Raw genomic sequence first — 24,363 nt, forward strand, 5'->3', positions numbered from 1 at the left:
TGCCTCAAACTAGATCCTGTTCAGACATGTTATAACAAGTTAGTATGACTTTATTTTGGTGTAAAAACTTTGAAATCCCTGCATAGATATTTCATAATGTGCATTTTCATGAACTTTTTGAATATCCTTCATACACTTCAATCTATTTATTGATGCCAGATTTTAAAATGTGAGCAGGAATGATGTGTCTCATTAATGAGTAGAAGTTTTTAGAATCATCATGTTCTTTATTCATTGTTTTCTTTTTCCTCTGACATGAGACTGGAAATATCCCATACAGGGGTTGTTCATCATGTTTCCTAGAATGAGAACAATGAGTTGCATTTAACCCATGATGGCTATGTAACAAGAGAAAAAAATTGACTGAAGTTGAAGACACTAATATTTAGGGGTTTGTTAGATACTGCAACAGATTTAGCTTGAGCTATCTGATAAAGGGGCAATAGAAAAGGATATTTATTACCCCAGAAGGTTGATAAATGGGTAATATGTATAAACACCTTGCTAATTCTAAAGCACAATTCTATACATTTAAAGAAGAATATGGCAGGGTGTGGTGGCTTATGCCTGTAATCCCAGCACTTTGGGAGGCCAAGGTGGGTGGATCACCTGAAATCAGGGGTTCGAGACCAGCCTGGCCAACATGGTGAAACGTGTCTCTACTAAAAATATAAAAATTAGCTGGGTGTGGTGGCATGTACCTGTAGTTCCAGCTACTTGGGAGGCTGAGGCAGGAGAATTGCTTGAACCTGGGAGATGGAGGTTGCCGTGTGTCGAGATTGCACCACTGCAATCCAGCCCTTGATTTGTTGTGAAATCTGTGTAGGTACTTTAAAGATTCCTGACCACATATTCAAAATCTTAAACATTCTTTAAATTCAAAGTCGCTACTTCCTGATTCCTCTAAAATGTCTCAAACTTTTTTTGGTTTCTCTGATTCTTCATTTTAATAAAAACTTTCCCCTTTCATTAAATTTCATTTGGTCTTTGAAAAGACACTCTAGCTTCTGGGCTATGCTTTGCTTTGCATCCTGTCTGCTAGTCTGAGTTTAAAAGGAGGAAGCACAGGGCCGCTCCACATCTGATTGGCTATAGTCCCCTCTCTGGTACTGTGCTGATGCAGCTGACAGTGCTGAGATGATTAAAGGATTTTGGGAATCTGTGAAGAATCAAGTACAGATATTTGAATTGTAACCACTTGTCAAAATTTTACAGTAATTAGGAGCTAAGCAAAGAAAAAAGAATGTGGCGGCTCAGAACTTGGTAGAATCTCAATGTGATGAATATTCCTTTTGAAATTTTTAAATGACCTGAATTCATGAAGAAGACACATAAACTTCGCATTCCATTGAAAGGAAAAAATAAATACATTTGTGTAGTATCCTAGATAGTGGTATCCTTGAGATGGGGGCCAGTATTTAGAAGTGGTGTCTTGGAATTGATTGCATTTGAGCAGCTGCCATCTTCCTTCTTTCTCCTAGGAGAGTAGTCAAATTCACCCTTTCATTAATTTTCTCCTTCATTGCATTTATACTGCCAGACACTGTAGCAGGTATGCGGACAAAATGGTAAAGAGCATAGGTGCTGTATTGGACCTTGTCAACCTAATAGCTTGTTTAGGACCTTTTATCACAATTTTCTCTGTGTCATTCACAGCTACTGTATTTAAACACAATTTTTGATCTCTTATGATTGAGAGCTATCATTTACCTAATTGTGTACTTGAGAAGATTAAGATTGCTTCTATTTTTAAAATTATTACATCTAATTTGGATACAAATATTTTTATATTTAAATATTTATTTACCTTGTCAAAAGAAGAGTTTTGAAGTAAAATTTTTCACTTACCACAGGACTCAATCCAATTTAACCAAGGCAAATTCTTTTTTCACTAGGGAAATCCTAAATTTTGTGTGTCTTTGTCAAAGGAAATAATTTAAAAGCCCAACTAGAGAGTATGTGATTTAGGAATCACTTTCCCTATATTAGGGCTTTAAAGTAAGTTGGCTTCTTCTTATCTACCAGGAGGCTCCTATTTGCTGCCATGTTTGTAGTCAGGGAGCATGGCATGATGTCTTGGTTTGTTTCATGTGACTGTATGATGATGGATGCTTTTTCCAGCATCTGAGGTTCCAGAGAAATTGAGCAACTTGAATACCTGAGAATGTTTTAGAAATTCTGAATTATGATTGTACAATACTGGAAATCTCTATGATACAAAATAGAAAAAAAAATGAAGTAGCTAACTGAACTTCTTAGAGAGATGTATGGGTTTGAGGACTATATATAAACCAAGATTTCAAATGACCTAGAATTCAAGGTGTGTTATCCAGGAATGGTATCTATCTCCCACCTTGACTAGATGCAGTGAATCCTAGAAAACCAATCTCTCTGGTCTGTCCCCATTGGAATGGTGTAACCAGCTCAATCTAGCCCCAACAAGAAGGAATAAATGGAATTACTGTTTTTCCTATTACAAAAACCTCAGGACAGAGAACAGATCCAACTAAAAATACACACCCCTTAGCTTAGTTTTACCCATCTTTTTGCCATTTCCTCAGGCTACAGAAAATTGGAAGGGACACAAACTACCCAGCTCTCATTATATCTCATAGTGAAAAAGAAGAAGGGAAAAGAAAGAAAAATTATACTAAAAATGCACTTGCGGGGAGAGAGTCTAAAGTTAACCACATTCTATCAGAGCAAATAGAATGTGTGGACAGAGTCTCTCAAAAAGGAGAAAAATGAAAACTAAAGCAATCTTGGCAACTAGGAAAACCTAAAATAAGAAGAATAAATTTTTAAAATCAAGAAGGCAGGAAAGAAGGAGAAAAGGCACATTATCTAAAGTAAGAAATAAATAAAAAATACATTGGTCCAATTATTAAAAGATGAATAAAAATAATAAAATAAAAATGTTGGGAACAGGGAAATGTGTTAAAGGATTACTGCTTCATACTGTCAAAAGATAAAATTACAACAAATTTATTTTTTATGCTTATTTGAATATAAAGTTTAGGGTTTTTATTTTTATTTTTTAATTTTGTCAGGCATAAAGTTTCAATTTACATAGTTTAAAGATTTAATTGGCTTCTATTGGAAATTCTAGATTTGGGCAATACATTCTATAAAATATAATTAGTGATTTGATGAGCTGAGCAGAGGCTTGGTTTTATAGACAGAAAAGGGCTGAAAAAAGCAGAAACAGGGAATAAGAAACAGAGTGATCATTTCAAAGTTACTTTCCTTATAGGGTTAAACACAAGGGACGCCTTATTGTGCTGACTTAAGTTGACTGAGATCTGCATTTTGCTTTGCATTATTTGAGAAAACTGGTACTTCAACGTTCAGTTTGATTACATGGCACCTAGTATGAGTGACTTCATTGTGGTTTGGTCTGGCCTGCTGGGATCTACTATAGGAGGCTAGTCCAAAAAAACAGTCCTCATAAATTTCGTTTAACACTAGTATATCAACTAAATGTAGGAGTAAAACCAATTATTAGAATTATGGTTAACAACTAAATACTAATATTATAAAAGTTGACCTTGACATAGGAATACCAGTAACCAAAAATCCAGAGGAAAAGTTGAGGGGAGTTGGTAAGATTGGTGAGATTGGTGGCATCCTTCTAAAGCAGAGTAAATTATAGATATGGCTTAAAACTGAAGCTCATAGTTTAAAAAAAGTGTAATGACTCCAACTTTTACCAAAAGTTTCATGGCATCTTTTTGAAACCATAGTTGAGAATATTAATTTTAACTTTTTCAACTTTAGTTCTATATTTTAACTTCAAGTAAAATTAACTTTATTATCAAAATAGCATGTACTTTATAAATTCCTTTATATAAATATTTATATTTGTTTATTTATTCTCATCCATCTGCATATAAATCCATCAATCTATTTGTATATTCAGAAAATAACACCCAACTATTTCAATAATAAAAATGTATGGATAGTGAGAATTAAGTTTAAAAAAATACTTCACCTTTGGGGTTTTTTTCAAAATAGACTATTTTTCAGAGCAGTTTTAGGTTCACAGCAAAATTAAGAGGACAATTTAGAGAATTCCTGTATACTCCCTGACCTCACACTCAGGTAGTCTCTACAGATATCAATATCCCCCACATCAGAGTGATTCCTTTGTTAAAACTGACAAACTTACATCGACATCATCATCACCCAGCCTCCATAGTTTGTATTAAGCCTCACTCTTAGAGTTGTACATCTTATGAGTTTTGACATAGTGTATAATGACATGTTTTAGTTCATTCAGGATCCTATAACAAAACATCAAACACTGGATAGCTTATAAACAATAGAAATTTCCCAGTTCTAGATGCTGGGAAGTCCAAGATCAAGGCACCAGTAGATTTAATGTCTGGTGATGGCCCATTTGATTCATAAATGATGCCTTCTCACTGTGTCCTCACCTGGTGAAAGGGGCAAGACAGCTCTCTGAGGCCACATTTTTTTTTTTTTTTTTTTTTTGAGATGGAGTTTTATTCTTGTTGCCCAGGCTGGAGTGCAATGGCACGGTCTGGGCTCACTACAACCTCCACCTCCCGGGTTCAAGTGATTCTCCTGTCTGAGGCCACTTTTATAAAGGCACTAATCCTATCCATGAGAGTTCCCTGCTCATGATCTAATCATCTCATAAAAGCCTTGTCTCCTAATATTATCACATTGGTGAATAGTTTCAATATGTAAATTTGTGAGTGAGGGGATACAACATTCGGACTACAGCAGCATGTATCTATCATTATAGTTTCATACATAGGACAGCTTTACTGTCCTAAAAATTCTATTTATTCTACTTACTCCCTAGCCACTGAAAATCACTAATCATTTTACTGTCTCGATAATGTTGCCTTTTCCAGAATGTCATGTAATTGGAAATATACAGTATCTAGGCTTTTCAGATTGGCTTTGTTCACCTAGTAATATACCCTTAAGTTTCCTCCATGCCTTTTTCATGGCTCTGAATAATACTCCATTGTCTGGATGTACCAGATTTTGTTTGTTTGTTTGCTTTGGGTTTTTTAAAAAAAGTATTCACCTACTAAAGGACATTTGGCTGCTTCCAAGTTTTAGCAATTATAAATAAAGCTGCTATAAAGAACTATATACATTTTTGTGTCAACATAAGTTTTCAGCTTCTTTAGATAAATACCAAGCAGCACGATTACTGGATCACATGGTATGACTATGTTGGATTTTATAGGAAATTGCTCAGTTGTCCTCCAAAGTGGTTGTACAATTTTGCATTCTCACTGGCAATGAATGAGAGTTCCTGTTGCTCCATATTCCTGCTAGCATTTGGTGGTGGCAGTGTTCTGGATTTTAGCCATTTGAATAGGTAGGTAGTGGTGTCTTTGTTGTTTTAATTTACAATTCTCTAATAACAATATCATCTTGAGCATCTTTTTGTATGCTCCTTTTGCTTTTCAATTCTTAAAAATTCTGTTAAAGCAGTTTTCAATTTTATGAAATCAATTGAGAAATATTAACTGTAAAGGAAAAAAAAAAAAACCTTGAAGCAAATATGCCAAGATTTAACAGTGGTTAATTCAGAATATGAAATATGAACTATAAATTATCCCACTTTCTCTTTCATGTTTTAAAAATTCAATAAAGAAAAATGTGTGAGATAATTTTAATCTACTCAGCCAGGCACAGATAAGAAGATATCTAGGCATGAGATTAGGGATATTACCCTACCTGTCCATTTTTACCCTGGATTTTTCAGCTTTGTCTCCACCCTTGAGTATATCTTGTCAGAGCTTACAAGGGCTAAGAAGACCCTTTGACGTGGCATTTCGACACCACCCATACCCAGCAAGAGAGGTGAGAGTGGTATCCCTCTGGGCTTGGAGGAACTTGGCTTCATTTTATTCAAACCTTAGCACAGCTGCATTGAAAAAAACTGCTTCTCTTATTTTGAAATTTGCTGTGCTTCCCTTTTCTCTTTCCATCACCAATCTTGCTCTTTTTGTAACATTTCTCAATAGCAAGAAAAATGCTAGTTTTTGGAGGTGAGTCCTTAACAAGTAACTTTCTCATGTTAAGTCTGTAAGTGCAATGCAGAAGAGCCTGTTGTCCTGCCTAAACAGCTGAGGCCGCAGAGGGGTGTCAGTTCTGACACACTTCCAATTTATCTGCATTAATAGTTTATGAGAAGGCTGGGGTAGGGGTTAGAGAAACTCTGCTTTAAGACTTAAACACTTGAGAGGCAAAAAGCAAAGAAGAGAAGAGAGAGAGTGGAATCATGCACCCACAGTGGCAGTTGGTTAATGTGGGCTGCTGATAAAGGGAGCTTACCAAGAAGCTGGCTATCCTTTGATTCACTGGGTCTTGGTGGAGTGTGAGGGGACTTCTCCTTCCTGGTATTTTGCTAGCTTGCCCTAAAATGACATAGCTAGTGGCCCAGTGCTTGTTCACTGGCATCGAGCAGCTTTCTGTTTTATAATTCTGTTTTATATGCTAAGCTGAAGAAATCACCTCAGCAAGATAGAACAACCATCAGCATTAAAAGGCCCTGGCCCAGCACTATCTGTTGCCCCAGGGCTGTTGCCCTGCAGTGTTTGTTGCATGAATGAGTGCTAAACCCCACAATTAAATGCCTCATTAGAAGGCCTACCTAATCCTAGATCTTCACAGAATCACATAGCATCTGTCTTCTTAGCTCAGCTTTGGGAGCGGTGGCAACAGGAGGGAGCTTGATCCTCACAGTGGAGTAGAAATGTTTTCCCAAGAAAGGAGAACGTTGGGAATTATATATTCAATTTGAAGGCTGCATGGGGCCTAAAAAATTAGATTTCCTCAGAAATGCTAAGGAAGTAGGCAGATTTGACTCTGCCAGAAAGGCAATTCTTTTTTCTTATTTTTTAACATACCCAAGGACAGAAATAGTGTGAATTTCTGTGTTAAATGACCAAAGAAGTACTATTTTTAAATTTTAGAGATTCACCAAAAATGATGGTAATTTGAAACACAAAATGCAATAATAGGAAAGTGTATGGACCGTAGAGTTCATAAGCCACAACTTACATCTGAGTGGCTTTCACTGCCTTGTTTAACCTCTTAGAGTCTCATTTGCCTCATTTGTAAAATGAGAACATCTAGCCTGGAGTATTTTTATAAGAATTAGAGATAGTGAGTGTAAAAAACTTGGTACAGTGGGCAGCACATCTTAGGCACATTATAATGATGATTTAAGTACTATTTATAGATTTTTTTCCCTTAGATCAACATTAAGGATTAGCCATTGTTGGAAAACAGAGATGCAGTTTTAGCCATGTACATCAATGGGTTTAGGAATATATAACACCCATAAGTAATTAAGAAGATATGCGTTACAGATATTGGTCCAAATTTTAATATTATCTTAATAAAGGATAAGCATTGTAACAGAAATGAAAAGACAAACAAACCACCACAAAAAAAGGGAGACTGCAAGAGGAGAATTGAACTGCTCCTTAAATGAGTCAACTTCAGCCCACAGAGAGGGCATAAGAACAAGACTGAGGAACAATTTTGTGGCCATTACTTCATAATCACTTTGTCATTCTGAAGCAGTGCTAATGGTATTTAGAAATTTCCCATAGCACCACAGTTCTTCTCTCATATCCTGTTCTCCCATAGCTATGGCAAATTTTGGAAGTATTGTAGAGAGTTTTAGGTGCCAAGAAATCATTGCCCAGACACAACGGTAACTGCCTTTAACACCAATACACTCCTCTTGGTGCACTGGGTAACATTTCCCCAACACGGGCAAAGAATCCATGTTGGAGCCAGATCAGAGATTGCACATATGGGACAAAAGCTGAAAATACCTCATTACTGTCTAATTGTCACTGGAGTCCAAAGTCTTCCTGAGAGTGGCTCTGCTTCACTCACCAGAACTTCATGTTATGATGTGCCTCTGGAATTAACAATTAGAATAAAAAATTTAAGACAGAATAGTTTTAGAATAACTCTGCTTATGAATGTTTGTTGTCTCCATTTAATGTGGCATTTGTCCCCTGCAGACATCATATTCTGAGGGAAGAACATTTATTATTTATTTCATTTTTAAAAATTTATGATTTTTTTTCTCAAAGGATATATCCCAAACTCCAAACTCTTAATAGTTTATATGGCAGGATGGTGAAAAATACGCGTGGAAGAATTTTCCTGGTCACTTTCTTGCATTTATGGGTGTGAATTTTTATGTTCACCTATTTATTTAGTTAGAAATTAAATAAGTTAAAACATGTATGCCCCAAAACTCGTAGTTTTGCTCATTCTACAGAGATGCTGATAATTTATAGCTCTCTAATCATAAAGGCTGACTGGCTTAGTTAGGTCCTCAACATTAGTCTTAGAGGTCTTTAAAAAGAATAAATGATTTAATTTATTTAAAACTCAATGACCATTTTTAGTGTCAACTCTTTGCCAGCTAGTGGAGATGCAGAGGTAAATCAGATGGGTCCATACTTTCCAGAAGGATACTCTATATTGATAATAATAATTTCATAAAGAATAATTATGATAATGCTACCAGTTGTTGATTCTTACCCCAGGCCTGGCACTGTGCTGAGCCCTTCATTCACATTCATTTATAGAAACTTTTCATTAACAAAATGACAAAGATAACTATTAGTATCTCAATTTTACAGAAGAAAAAAAATGAGGGCATAGACGGGTTAAACAAATCTGCCAATACGTTTTAAAATGTAGGTTTTTTTATTATTCAGGTATGGTGAGGCCAGTGGATCAGGAGAAGACTGCCATGGAAAAGATAGCTGTTACTCATAGTTCCCAAGAGGAGGGAGAACAACCCACCACCCAGGTCCACATGAGGAGGCACCAGGGCCAATGAGAAGGCAGAGGAAGCAGGAGGAAAATGTGGGTAAGAGCTTTTGTTTTGGCTTTCATGGGAAGAAATGGGCATTGCACCTACAGACTGAACATGGGGATTTTACTTGTTAAAGACTCAGCGCCAACAATCATCCTACTACTGTTGTAGTCATTAAGAAATGTTACCAAAAGAGCCAGACTGGCTCTTTCAGGGTTCACAGCGAAATGCTTTAGTATTCCTTCATCCTGTGCATTCTCTGTCGAATTTGCTCCATGTGGAGGCCTCCAATTAGCATAATACAGGATGCTACTTTTCCATTCATATCTATGAACAAAGGCAGAACCTGGTTCTTCAGATTTAAATGTTGCTGCCTCTGCTGACTGGACTTTTTAGCCCTACATAAATTACAAACCTCACTGAGCTTTAGTTTTCTTACTTACAGAGAGGAAGTATGTAATAATGCTGTTGACCTAAAGGAAGAAACTGAAGCAAATTTAATATGAGTAAAGAGTTTATTGGGTTAAGGTTGAGGACTAAAGCACAAGAATCATAGATTCAAGTTGCCCTGAACATATGCTCCAATTAACAGCAGTTATGAGTGGGTTTTTAAGGAAAAAAAATAAGAAGTTTAGGGGCAGTTCCTAAGTTGTTTCCCAAGAATTTACATTGGTTCATTAAAATAACGTAAGCTATCTACTGGCTATACATAGATCTTTGTGTCACAACTTCCACAAACGAAGATAATGGGCAGGGTTCACATTGTGCACCTTGTGGTAACACTTAGGTAATTTATCACCTAGTCTGAAACTTCCAAGAAGGAAAGGAAAACCAAAATGCCTTTAAACAACTACCTCTCCACCCCCACCCAAGCATGGGTGCAGGAACCATAACTGAAGTCCCATGCTTGTGTCACTCTGGGCCTGATAAATTTTACAAATTTCACATTCCTCAGACTGCCCTGAGCCCTTTTCTTTCTAGATGTTTACTCTGAAAGTTCTTTTAGAGATTAGAATAGGTTTTTGCATAGGTTGGAGAGCATAGTAAGTGCTCAGTAAGTGCTATATATTTTAAAATTATTCAGGAAAGTACCCTGTCTGTGAGATTCTTGCTAGAAGACAAACATTAGCAGATAGTTACTACTTTTTTTTTTACATTTTGTTTTTATAGATTCAGGAGATGTATGTGCAGCTTTGTTATGTGGATATATTGCATAATGATGAAGTTTGGGCTTCTAGTGTGCCCATCACCTGAATAGTGAATGCTGTACTCAGTAGGTAATTTTTCAACCCTCACCCCTTTCCCACCCTCTCCTCTTTAGAAGTCCCCAGTGTCTGTTATTTCCCTCTGTATGTCCATATGTACCCATTGTTTAGCTTCCACGTATAAGTGAGAATATACGGTATTCCATTTTCTGTTTCTGAGTTATTTCACTTAGGATAATGGCAAAGCCCCATCTATATTGCTGCAAAAAAACATTATTTCATTCTTTTTTATTGTTGCGTAATATTCCAGTACATATATGTATGTGTATATATATATATATATATATATGTATACCAGTCATCTGCATCCATCAGATCCATCCTTAGGTTGGTTCCATGACTTTGCTATTGTGAGTAGTGCTGTGCTATGATAAACATATGAATACAGGTGTCTTTTTGATAAATTAATTTCTTTTCTTTGAGCGGATACCCAGTAGTGGGATTACTGGGTCAAATGGTAGTTCTATTTTTAGTTCTTTGAGAAATCTCCATACCGTTTTTCATAGAAGTTGTACTAAGTTACATCCCTACCTAGAGTGTATAAGTGTTCTCTTTTCTCTGCATCTTCACTAACATCTGTTTTTTTAAAAACCTTTTAATAATAGCCATTCTGACTGGTGTGGGATGGTATCTCATTGCAGTTTTAATTTGCATTTTTTTTTATTATACTTTAGGTTTTAGGGTACATGTGCACAATGTGCAGGTTTGTTACATATGTATCCATGTGCCATGTTGATTTGCTGCACCCATTAACTCATCATTTAGCATTAGGTATATCTCCTAATGCTGTCCCTCCCCCCTCCCCCAACCCCACAACAGTCCCCGGAGTGTGATGTTCCCCTTCCTGTGTCCATGAGTTCTCATTGTTCAATTCCCACCTATGAGTGAGAACATGCGGTGTTTGGTTTTTGTCCTTGCAATAGTTTACTGAGAATGATGTTTTCCAGTTTCATCCATGTCCCTACAAAGGACATGAACTCATCATTTTTTATGGCTGCATAGTATTCCATGGTGTATATGTGCCACATTTTCTTAATCCAGTCTATCATTGTTGGACATTTGGGTTGGTTGCAACTCTTTGCTATTGTGAATAGTGCCGCAATAAACATACGTGTGCATGTGTCTTTATAGCAGCATGATTTATAGTCCTTTGGGTATATACCCAGTAATGGGATGGCTGGGTCAAATGGTATTTCTAGTTCTAGATCCCTGAGGAATCGCCACACTGACTTCCACAATGGTTGAACTAGTTTACAGTCCCACCAGCAGTGTAAAAGTGTTCCTATTTCTCCACATCCTCTCCAGCACCTGTTGTTTCCTGATTTTTAATGATGGCCATTATAACTGGTGTGAGATGGTATCTCACTGTGGTTTTGATTTGCATTTCTCTGATGGCCAGTGATGATGAGCATTTCTTCATGTGTTTTTTGGCTGCATAAATGTCTTCTTTTGAGAAGTGTCTGTTCATATCCTTTGCCCACTTTTTGATGGGGTTGTTTGTTTTTTTCTTGTAAATTTGTTTGAGTTCATTGTAGATTCTGGATATTAGCCCTTTGTCAGATGAGTAGGTTGTGAAAATTTTCTCCCATTTTGTAGGTTGTCTGTTCACTTTGATGGTAGTTTCTTTTGCTGTGCAGAAGCTCTTTAGTTTAATGAGATCCCATTTGTCAATTTTGGCTTTTGTTGCCATTGCTTTTGGTGTTTTAGACATGAAGTCCTTGCCCACGCCTATGTCCTGCATGGTATTGCCTAGGTTTTCTTGTAGGATTTTAATGGTTTTAGGTCTTACATTTAAGTCTTTAATCCATCTTGAATTAATTTTTGTATAAGGTGTAAGGAAGGGATCCAGTTTCAGCTTTCTACATATGGCTAGCCAGTTTTCCCAGCACCATTTATTAAATAAGGAATCCTTTCCCCATTTCTTGTTTTTGTCAGGTTTGTCAAAGAACAGATATTTGTAGATATGCAGCATCATTTCTGAGGGCTCTGTTCTGTTCCATTGATCTATGTCTCTGTTGTGGTACCAGTACCACGCTGTTTTGGTTACTGTAGCCTTGTAGTATAGTTTGAAGTCAGGTAGTGTAATGCCTCCAGCTTTGTTCTTTTGGCTTAGGATTGACTTGGGGATGAGAGCTCTTTTTTGGTTCCATATGAACTTCAAAGTAGTTTTTTCCAATTCTGTGAAGAAAGTCATTGGTAGCTTGATGGGGATGGCATTGAATCTATAAATTACCTTGGGCAGTATGTCCATTTTCACGATATTGATTCTTCCAATCCATGAGCATGGAATGTTCTTCCATTTGTTTGTATCCTCTTTTATTTCATTGAGCAGTGGTTTGTAGTTCTCCTTGAAGAGGTCCTTCACATCCCTTGTAAGTTGGATTCCTAGGTATTTTATTCTCATTGAAGCAATTGTGAATGGGAGTTCACTCATGATTTGGCTCTCTGTTTGTCTGTGATTGGTGTACAAGAATGCTTGTGATTTTTGTACATTGATTTTGTATCCTGAGACTTTGCTGAAGTTGCTAATCAGCTTAAGGAGATTTTGGGCTGAGACGATGGGGTTTTCTAGATATACAATCCTGTCATCTGCAAACAGGGACAATTTGGCTTCCTCTTTTCCTAATTGAATACCCTTTATTTCCTTCTCCTGCCTGATTGCCCTGGCCAGAACTTCCAGCACTCTGTTGAATAGGAGTGGCAAGAGAGGGCATCCCTGTCTTGTGCCAGTTTTCAAAGGGAATGCTTCCAGTTTTTGCCCATTCAGTATGATATTGGCTGTGGGTTTGTCATAGATAGCTCTTATTATTTCGAGATACATCCCATCAATACCTAATTTATTAAGAGTTTTTAGCATGAAGCATTGTTGAATTTTGTCAAGGGCCTTTTCTGCATCTATTGAGATAACCATGTGGTTTTTGTCTTTGGTTCTGTTTATATGCTGGATTACATTTATTGATTTGTGTATGTTGAACCAGCCTTGCATTCAAGGGATGAAGCCCAGTTGATCATGGTGGATAAGCTTTTTGATGTGCTGCTGGATTCAGTTTGCCAGTATTTTATTGAGGATTTTTGCATCAATATTCATCAAGGATATTGGTCTAAAATTCTCTTTTTTGGTTATGTCTCTGCCAGGCTTTGGTATCAGGACAATGCTGGCCTCATAAAATGTGTTAGGGAGGATTCCCTCTTTTTCTATTGATTGGAATAGTTTCAGAAGGAATGGTACCAGTTCTTCCTTGTACCTCTGGTAGAATTCGGCTGTGAATCCATCAGGTCCTGGACTCTTTTTGGTTGGTAAGCTATTGATTATTGCCCTAATTTCAGAGCCTGTTATTGGTCTATTCAGAGATTCAACTTCTTCCTGGTTTAGTCTTGGGAGGGTATATTTGTTGAGGAATTTATCCATTTCTTCTAGATTTTCTAGTTTATTTGCATAGAAGTGTTTGTAGTATTCTCTGATGGTAGATTGTATTTCTGTGGGATCGGTGGTGATATCCCCTTTTTCATTTTTTATTGCATCTATTTGATTCTTCTCTCTTTTCTTCTTTATTAGTCTTGCTAGCGATCTATCAATTTTGTTGATCTTTTCAAAAAACCAGCTCCTGGATTCATTAATTTTTTGAAGGGTTTTTTGTGTCTCTATTTCCTTCAGTTCTGCTCTGATTTTAGTTATTTCTAGCCTTCTGCTAGCTTTTGAATGTGTTTGCTCTTGCTTTTCTAGTTCTTTTAATTGTGATGTTAGGGTGTCAATTTTGGATCTTTCCTGCTTTCTCTCGTGGGCATTTAGTGCTATAAATTTCCCTCTACACACTGCTTTGAACGTGTCCCAGAGATTCTGGTATGTTGTGTCTTTGTTCTCGTTGGTTTCAAAGAACATCTTTATTTCTGCCTTCATTTCATTATGTACCCAGTAGTCATTCAGGAGCAGCTTGTTCAGTTTCCATGTAGTTGAGCGGTTTTTAGTGAGTTTCTTAATCCTGAGTTCTAGTTTGATTGCAGTGTGGTCTGAGAGACAGTTTGTTATAATTTCTGTTCTTTTACATTTGCTGAGGAGAGCTTTACTTCCAACTATGTGGTCAATTTTGGAATAGGTGTGGTGTGGTGCTGAAAAAAATGTATATTCTGTTGATTTGGGGTGGAGAGTTCTGTAGATGTCTATTAGGTCCACTTTGTGTAGAGCTGAGTTCCATTCCTGGATATCCTTGTTAACTTTCTGTCTCGTTGATGTGTCTAATGTTGACAGTGGGGTGTTAAAATCTCCCATTATTATTGTGTGGGAGTTTAAGTCCCTTTGTATGTCACTGAGGACTTGCTTTATGAATCTGGGTGCTCCTGTGTTGGGTGCATATATATTTAGGATAGTTAGCTCTTCTTGTTGAATTGATCCCTTTACCATTATGTAATGGCCTTCTTTGTCTCTTTTGATCTTTGTTGGTTTAAAGTCTATTTTATCAGAGACTAGGATTGCAACCCCTGCCTTTTTTTGTTTTCCATTTGCTTGATAGATCTTCCTCCATCCCTTTATTTTGAGTCTATGTGTGTCTCTGCATGTGAGATGGGTTTCCTGAATACAGCACACTGATGGGTCCTGACTCCTTATCCAGTTTGCCTGTCTGTGTCTTTTAATTGGAGCATTTAGCCCATTTACATTTAAAGTTAATATTGTTATGTGTGAATCTGATCCTGTCATTATGATGTTAGTTGGTTATTTTGCTCATTAGTTGATGCAGTTTCTTCCTAGCCTCTATGGTCTTTACAATTTGGCATGTTTTTGCAGTGGCTGGTACCGGTTGTTCCTTTCCATGTTTAGTGCTTCCTTCAGGACCTCTTTTAGGGCAGGCCTGGTGGTGAAAAAATCACTCAGCATTTGCTTGTCTGTAAAGTATTTTATTTCTCCTTCACTTATGAAGCTTAGTTTGGCTGGATATGAAATTCTGGGTTGAAAATTCTTTTCTTTAAGAATGTTGAATATCGGCCCCCACTCTCTTCTGGCTTGTAGAGTTTCTGCCGAGAGATCAGCTGTTAGTCTGATGGTCTTCCCTTTGTGGGTAACCCGACCTTTCTCTCTGGCTGCCCTTAACATTTTTTCCTTCATTTCAACTTTGGTGAATCTGACAATTAGGTGTCTTGGAGTTGCTCTTCTCGAGGTGTATGTTTGTTGCGTTCTCTGTATTTCCTGAATCTGAATGTTGGCCTGCCTTGCTAGATTGGGGAAGTTCTCCTGGATAATATCTTGCAGAGTGTTTTCCAACTTGGTTCCATTCTCCCCGTAATTTTCAGGTATACCAATCAGACGTAGGTTTGGTCTTTTCACATAGTCCCAAATTTCTTGGAGGCGTTGTTCATTTCTTTTTATTCTTTTTTCTCTAAACTTCCCTTCTCGCTTCATTTCATTCATTTCACCTTCCATCAGCGATACCCTTTCTTCCAGTTGATCGCATCTGCTACTGAGGCTTCTACAATCTTCGTGTAGTTCTCAAAACTTGGCTTTCAGCTCCATCAGCTCCTTTATGCCCTTCTCTCCATTGGTTATTCTAGTTATCCATTCTTCTAATTTTTTTTCAAAGTTTTTAACTTCTTTGCTATTGTTTTGAATTTCCTCCCATAGCTCAGAGTAGTTTGATCGTCTGAAGCCTTCTTCTCTCAACTCGTTAAAGTCATCCTCCATCCAGCTTTGTTCCGTTGCTGGTGAGGAACTGCATTCCTTTGGAGGAGGAGAGGTGCTCTGCTTTTTAGAGTTTCTAGTTTTTCTGCTCTGTTTTTTCCCCATCTTTGTGGTTTTATCTACTTTTGGTCTTTGATGATGGTGATGTACAGATGGGTTTTTGGTGTGGATGTCTTTTCTGTTTGTTAGTTTTCCTTCTACCAGACAGGACCCTCAGCTGCAGGTCTGTTGGAGTTTACTAGAGGTCCACTCCAGATCCTGTTTGGCTGGGTGTCAGCAGTGGTGGCTGCAGAACAGCGGATTTTCGTGAGACCACAAATTCAGCTTTCTGATAGTTCCTCTGGAAGTTTTGTCTCAGAGGAGTACCCGGCCGAGTGAGGTGTCAGTCTGTCCCTACTGGGGGGGTGCCTCCCAGTTAGGCTGCTCGGGGGTGAGGGACCCACTTTAGGAGGCAGTCTGTCCGTTCTCAGATCTCCAGCTGCATGCTGGGAGAACCACTACTCTCTTCAAAGCTGTCCGTCAGACAGGGACATTTAAGTCTGTGGAGGTTCCTGCTGACTTTTTGTCTGTGCCCTGCCCCCAGAGGTGGAGCCTACAGAGGCAGGCAGGCCTCCTTGAGCTGTGGTGGGCTCCACCCAGTTGGATCTTCCTGGCTGCTTTGTTTACCTAAGCAAGCCCGGGCAATGGCGGGAGCCCCTCCCCCAGCCTCGCTGCCACCTTGCAGCTTGATCTCAGACTGCTGTGCTAGCAATCAGCGAGATTCCGTGGGCATAGGACCCTCCGAGCCAGGTGCGGGACACAATCTCCTAGTGTGGCATTTTCCAGGCCCATTGGAAAAGTGCAGTATTAGGGTGGGACTGACCCAATATTCCAGGTGCCATCTGTTACCCCTTTCTTTGACTAAGAAAGGGAACTCCCTGACCCCTTGCACTTCCCGAGTGAGGCAATGCCTCGCCCTGCTTTGGCTCGCGCACAGTGTGCTTCACCGACTGTCCTGCACCCACTGTTTGGCACTCCCTAGTGAGATGAACCCGGTACCTCAAACAGAAATGCAGAAATCACCTGTCTTCTGTGTCGCTCAGCCTGGGAGCTGTAGACCGGAGCTGTTCCTATTTGGCCATCTTGGCTCCACCCCCCCTAATTTGCATTTCTTTTATGATTAGTGATGTTGAGCATTTTTTCCTATGTTTGTTGGCCGCTTGGATGTCTTCTTTTATGTCTGATTCCGTCCTTTGCCCAATTTTTAATGGGTTTGTTTTTTTTCTTGTTGAGTTTTTTGAGTTCCTTGTAGGTTCTGAACATTAGTCCTTTGTCACATGCATAGCTTGCAAACATTTTCTCCCATTCTTTACATTGTCTATTTACTCTGTTGATTATTTATTTTGCTATCCAGAAGCTAGTTTGAGTCCCATTTGTCTATTTATTTTTCTTTTTGTTGCATTTGCTTGTGAAGTCTTAGCCATAAATTGTATGCCTAAGCCAATGTTCAGAAGTTTTGTCTAGGTTTTCTTTTAGGCTTTTGATAGTTTCAGGTCATACATTTAATTGCAAACTACTATTTAGTGTGGATAATAGTAGTGATGGTTAGACAAAATGTACTTGAATGCTTCTGGGTAAAGAGCATCGTTTTTGGAATTACACAAAATCATAGAAGCATATCAGTCAGAGTTCTAGAAATTATCTACCATCTAGTAAACAATCCTAAAAGGATTAAATACCTTTAAAAAATTCTACTTCAATAACTGACTATGTTATGATAAGGTTCCTTGTATTCAATTCCTAGTAGAGTGCCCTTTCCTTTGTGTACATTGTCAGGGTTGGTTTTGTATGTACATAAAATGGCATCAAAATATTAGAGTATTATATTAAGTATGAAATATATAATTTCTCCTCTATAATTCCCTGTGTAGGGCCCAAGGGGTTAACTTCTCCTTCTGAAGTTTCACTGAAAAATCAAATTGCAAAAGGAAGGTTGATTAGAGAAAAGGCATATACATTTATTTAACATGTATAAGTGGGAGGCTTTAGAATGAAGACCCCAAAATACAGGGGAAATTGTTCATTGTTATGCTTATGTTCAACAAAGTACAGACAGTGATGTAAAAATGTGATTGGAAAAAAAGGGTATGTGCTGATGCTAATAGACTGATCGGGAAACCCAGCAAGGCCAGTCTGTCTAGACTCTTCTTGACCTCATTGTGTCTGCATCCTTTCCTTCTGGGTTTGCAGTAGGTCCCTCTCTGGAAAGGGGGTTTTATAACTTACAGTCAAAGTTGGTCAGATAACTTGTGACTAGTTTTCATATGGCATATTTTTCTGTTTTATGGCTGCGTTTCAAACAAAAGCATTCTACTTTCTGTGACCTGCCTCTGGGAAGAAGGATTATAGTTTCTATGGTTAACCTTGGGGGAGAATGAGACTGAGAGACAGGAGAGCAAGAGAAAGTTAGAGAAAAAGTTTTATTTCTAACGTGTTTCTGAGGGCTTCATTTTGGGATATTGTTTTTGAGTCCTACTTGTCAGTTGGGGCTGGGAATTCCAAATATTAGATTCATTCCACTGGGTTGAAAGAGTGCCTCCTCACAGTCCTTGTTAAAATGCTCACAAATAATCTGAGTGCTAGCACCATGTATAAAACCTATCAGTCACAAAGTTAACACAGTGGGCGGAGTCCTATAAAACTTACCAGTCACAAAGTTAACACAGCAGGTGGAGTCCTCAACCAGGGGACTGTGGTTTGTTGGATTCTTTTCTTTTTATTGTAACCCCTGCCTCCCACTGATAATTGGTTGCTTGACCAATTCATCCAGGTAGGTAGCCTGAACAGTTGAGGAAGTCATGATAGCATTTACATTTACCAAAAAGGTGACAGGACTGATGTGTTAGGTTGGGAACTGTGGGGCATCAAGAGTGATGAATATCAGACACCATATATGTTTTATTTCAAAAATATATGTCCTGGCCAGTGCGGTAGCTCATGCCTGTAATCCCAGCACTTTGGGAGGCTGAAACAGGTGGATCACCTGAGGTCAGGAGTTCAAGACCAGCCTGACCTACATGGTGAAACCCCATATCTACTAATTACAAAAAATTAGCCAGGCATGGTGGCATATTCCTGTAATCCCAGCTACTTGGGAGGCTGAGGCAGGAGAATTGCTTAAACCTGGGAGGCAGAGGTTGCAATAAGCAGAGATTGCCCCATTGCACTCCAGCCTAGGCAACAAGAGTGAAAGTCTGTCTCAAGGAAAAAAAAAAAAAAGTATATGTCCTGACATTTTCTTAGTCCTGTGGTGAAGAGTAGTGCTTTTTAAAATGGACTTGTCCGTGGATCAAAATGAATGGAAAATAAAAGAAGGCACATCAGAGAGGAGAGGTATGGCTGAAAATCTAGGACACAGCTATGGGGTTTGATAAGGGCATCTCAGTTCCTTCCACCTGAGCTGTTAGCCACAAAGTGTCACCCAAGATTCACCACATAATGAGAGCTGCAGTGTCCATTTCGGACTGGGGGCATTCTGCTGGGATTTTTTAGGTGCTGAGCAGGAAAGCAAGTCCTACATCAGGCACCTCAGCAGGGTGCCTGGCGGGGTCAGAGGGAAGATAAGAACACAGTTTCCGACAGTTTTGCCAGATTACCTGAGAGCATATTTAGGCTTGAAGTGATTATTTTCCTGAAAGGAAGCTTAGAGGTCTAGATGAGTAGCAAATGTGTCAATGAATAAGGTTTCAAACACTTTTAAAGTAAAGATTTTCTGACCCCACTTTTACATTTATTTTGCAGCCCAGGGAGGCAATAGGATGCAGTGGGTAATGGGATGGATTTTGAAACTGAATAGATTTGTGTTAAAAACCCTAGCTCTGCCAGTGAGTATGTTCCATAATGAGTATTGGAACCACAGTCTCCTAATCTGTAAAATGTGGGGATAAGACCTACCTTACATAATTATTGCAGATTTTAAATAAGCCTATACAAGTATTTAGCATAAAGCCTATATAATTAAAAGTGATAAATAAGTATTGTTATGGTTATGATTATTTTCTTACTGGTCATGCCAATTTGTTTATGCTGGATCATTCTGGAAACATGGAGAGACTAAACAGAATGACCCATTAACTAAATTCAATTCTTGATTTCATTACTATGTCTCACTATTTTGTATGGATAGACTGCTCGTGCTGGTTTCACCTAGACTGAGTGTCATAAGTGATACAGGCTAATCCATCCTAATGAGCTAATAAATCAGTTTAAGCAGGCACTCTGCTGGCGCTTCCCTCATCTACTTTATCAATTCTTTGTACTTTGTCTTCAGAGGGAAGTTTGTAAGCACAGTGAGAAGATTCGTAATTAAAATAGAAGGTTCATTTAACCCTAATATGCAAATTTGTCTTTGTGAGGAGATAAAAAACATTATGGATACACTATCAGGAAATAAAATATAACCAGCTGCATTTTTTTTCCTGAAACGATAACAAAGAAGATAACATTGGAGCAGTAACACTAAGTCTGAAATTGGCGTTAGCTTTATGTACTTAACACAAATGAAACAAGATTTCTCTTCTCTTCTCTTTAGATCCTCTCTGTTAGGTTTTTTAACTTCCTGCTCATCCATGGAGCCCATGTTTTCAGTTCTTCTTGTCACTAGGATCTGTCTGGCTCCAGGCACTCTCAATCTTCTTTTGTATTTCTTTATTGGTAAGCTGTGTGTGACGAAAGTTAATTTCTGTGTAGCCTCCTTGTGTTACTTCCTGGATCTTCTTTCCACCACCTTGGAATATTCTTCTCCATTAGTCAGATTAGCCATCACACAGGGACCATGAAAAAGGTGTGAGTTACAGAATATTGGCTAATTTGAATTCTTAGGATAATGTGAAACTACAAATATTTGCTGAGTCTACTGAAGTTTATGTTGATGAGTCAGGAAGACATTTCAATTGGTTGCAGTTGAGCATTACTGTGTTTAAAGTGAAGATTAGTTTCTTAGTTTCAAGTGTACATATGGGACCTTTTACTTCAAGGGACCTAGGGCAAGAAAGATAGGTGTAGATTAAATGGGGACTTTATAGTAAGCCATGAATTTATGTTAAGATACGTAATATGTGTATGATATAGGGCTTGTTATAAAATGTGTCCAAGCTATGACATTCTCATGTGAAAGATGTTAACAGGGTCTTTGTAGTATACTTCTGCTGTTTTTGCTTATTTAGAGTTGCCAAATTTGGAGAAGAAAAATAGAGGAAACACACTTTAATTTGAATTTAGATCAACAAGGAATAATTTTTTAGTATTGTTCCAAATATTGCATGGGACATATTTATACTAAAAATTATATGACATTTGGTACATAATTATAATGAAAATATTAATTATTGATCTGAAATTGAAATTTAAGTGGGTACCTTCTATTCACAACCCTATGCTTATCCCATCTCTTCCTTCTCTGATAATCTCTGATCTTTCCCTACGAAAGCACTCCTCTCCTAATGTAAGCCCATGTGCTTCAAGTAGAGTTTCTCCTGCATGGCACTAAGCAGGATAATAGGATGAAGGTTTGGCCAATTGGGCACCAAACTCTCTTTGTTTCTGTTTCTCGTTCAAAGTTGGTTATGAGACAAAGGTGGTCTAATTGAACTCAATGTTGGGACGCAATGAAGCAACTCTGAAAAATGAATTTACTCTCTCTGGGACTGACGAGCTACAGATGTAAGTCAGCAGTTGCTGCATCTGTTTTGCTAATGTGATTTGAGAGACTGCTGGAGAATTCAGCCAGGATGGCACAGTGTAGACCTCAGAGTTAAAGAGAGTTAGATTGTGTATTGATGATAAAACCACCTTTGCAAAGATTATGACAGTGAAATAAATCTAAAATGGCTGATTTCTTCTTGCTCTAGCCTCACAGGCTGACTATCTATCTTCATTCATTCCTGGGCATAGGCCAAGTTAACCATGGAAGACATTTATATTATAATTTAACTTGAAAGCAAAGATGATAATAGTCCCTCCCTAAAACTAACCCCCTCCTTCCTCAGAGACTGAAAACTAATGAAGGCCATGAGATTAGGATTATGAGAGGGGTCTGAACTCTAAGATTAGGATTATAGAGGCATAGTTTCTATAATCCTTTACTACTTAGGAGTCATGTGGGCAGAGGTCACAAGATTTTTGACTTTCCCGATTGCTCTTATAGATAACATCACTGTTATAGAACTTAAGACTGGACTTTTGAGATATTTTTCAGACTTGCATTCTGGCAATGAACTGATCTCACCCAAACATGTGACTAATGGTTCAAGCTGTCCTGTGCACCCTGACAAAGAGGTGGACTCAGTGCACAAGGACTGTTTTCCACACCCCTATGATTTCATCCACAACCAATTAGCAGCTTCCATTCCCTAGTTCCCTGTTCATCAAAGTATCCTTTAAAAACCCTAACCTCTGAGCCTTGGAGGAGACTGAGTTGAGTAATAACTCCAGTTCTTCCATGGAACTGGAAGTTCCATGCATCTGGCTTGCCTTGCATTAATTAAACTCTTTTTTGCTGCAATACCACAGTCTCAGTGAGTTGGTTTTGTCTGTGCAGCGGACAGGAAGAACCCATCAAGTGGTTACAAATCTGGGGGCTCATCCAGGATCTGCCCTCCTGGGTGCCAATCCACAGTTTGTCAGGCCCCGTGTGTGTGTTTATATATGTGGAGGGATCCCTGAGGGAATTGCTAATAGAAGTCCAGCAGGCCTTAATTTGGAGAACCCTGTTTTTTTGTCTGGTCACATTTGGTGAGCCCTGAAGGGAAGCTCAACAGGTCTAACTCAGGGTGACCATTTGCCCTTCCATCTTGCCCAGATACTGACTGTTGAAATTCCAGGTTGGAGGTCATCCCTTCTGATCTTGAGTAGATCAAAGACAACAGAGGCCAGTGGGTGATGTTTGAGCCTTGCCAGGTTGATACTTGGGTGCTGAGTGGGATGATTACTGTCTGTGTTTTGTCACATGTATATCACTCTGGCCAGAATGGGAAACGTTAATTCAATTCCTCCATACAGCCAGTTGGGCTGCATTTTGCAAGATTGAGAGGCTTTTTCCTGTGATTCCATGAAATAGAAAAGAATTATTTCCTTTTGTATTGCAACTTGGCCCCCACAAATATGGTGCAGTGAGTGGTTTCATCAAACTCTACTCTTCTGGAAGCTACAGAAAAAGGAAGCCCCAAAACTTGGCAATCTGGCAAGAGGGTAAGAATTTCTGACCAGCTTTTGGCTTCTGTGTGTGTGTGTGTGTGTGTGTGTGTGTGTGTGTGTGTGCAAACCAGTTGAGTAAATGGTAAAAATTAATGTTTGTCTCCTCTGAAAGGTTTTCATTAATGAGGGAAAGGATTTATGAGACTAATCTAAGGTTGTGGGGAATCTGGCATACAGCCTACTTTGTGCTATGCATTTATCTTTCTGTGTCATTCTGTCACAAAGAGGAATACCATAGGATAGAAGGTGGCCTAGGACCCCTATATACCCACCAATTGAGCTGGCCCTGCAGACTGGTCAGATAGAAACTTTGCTGCAGGTCCCTGAAGCAAAAACTAGATGAGGTTGCTTTCTTATCTTGTTTCATGTCCTTCGGAGCTTGACTTTTAACCATGTGGGGATATTCTGCCATCCAGAAGGCAGAAATTGATCTTTTCACTTCCATATACGGTTTTGTTTTTCTGCCTTCCATCTGTGTGGGCATATAGTGTTTTGTGGACCTTTGTATATAGATAGTTAGCTGAGAAGCTGAGGCCTTGCAGAATATGACTGGAAAGAAATATAAGTTGTACCCCATTTACAGCCAGTGAAACTTTCTCTGAGCTGCCTTTAGAGTGAGTCGATGTTGAAAAACTGCTTGCCACGTCTTTAGGGACACCTTGTGTGTCACAAATTATGGCCTTAGTTGGGGCTTATTGGTTTCACTTGGGAGAATAACTAACTAACTATAGGTAGGGAAAAAAATGCTTAAAAGCCAGAGGTTTTGGCGGTTTCTTCTGGCTACACTCTGTTAATAAGAGATTTGAAAGGATTTTCTTAAAGTTATAAGCCAGCTTAATTAAAAGTTGATATTCAAATATATATATATTTATTTATATACATATATTTATATATTTATATATACATTTATACACACACTTTTATACAAATACAAATTTATATATACACATTTATATACACATATATACATTTATATACATTTATATATATTTATATACATTTATATATACATATATTTATACATACATTTACATTTATATACATACATTTACATGCATTTACATACAGATACATACATTTAAATGCATATACTTTTACATACATCTACATACACATATATAGACATGCATTTACATACATATATAGCATTTATTGCATTTACATACATTCACATACATCTACATGCATTTACATACATATATAGTATTTACATACATTTACATACATTTATAGTATTTACATACATCTACAACATTTACATACATTTACATGTATGTGTGTAATTGCATATGCATGTAAATGTATGTAAATGCTATATATGTAAATGCAAGTGTATGCATGTTTGTAAATGCATG

General features: G+C 38.1%; 1 long non-coding RNA gene across 7 annotated transcripts in view; it reads left to right on the top strand.

Moving 5' to 3' along the window:
- The window catches only part of LOC134735602 (uncharacterized), a 59,643-nt gene that overhangs the window by 20,910 nt on the left and 14,370 nt on the right, over positions 1-24,363 (top strand). For 2 of the 7 annotated variants that reach the window (XR_010118856.1, XR_010118850.1), the window contains exons 2-3: positions 8,742-8,896; positions 10,013-10,119. This is a non-coding gene — a long non-coding RNA (uncharacterized lncRNA). The remainder of the gene's footprint in view (positions 1-8,741; positions 8,897-10,012; positions 10,120-24,363) is intronic. The other 5 variants (XR_010118852.1, XR_010118855.1, XR_010118851.1 and 2 more) reach the window with 4 other exon arrangements.

The sequence above is a fragment of the Symphalangus syndactylus genome, chromosome 22 (genome assembly GCF_028878055.3).
Source record: "Symphalangus syndactylus isolate Jambi chromosome 22, NHGRI_mSymSyn1-v2.1_pri, whole genome shotgun sequence".
Lineage (NCBI taxonomy): Eukaryota > Metazoa > Chordata > Mammalia > Primates > Hylobatidae > Symphalangus > Symphalangus syndactylus.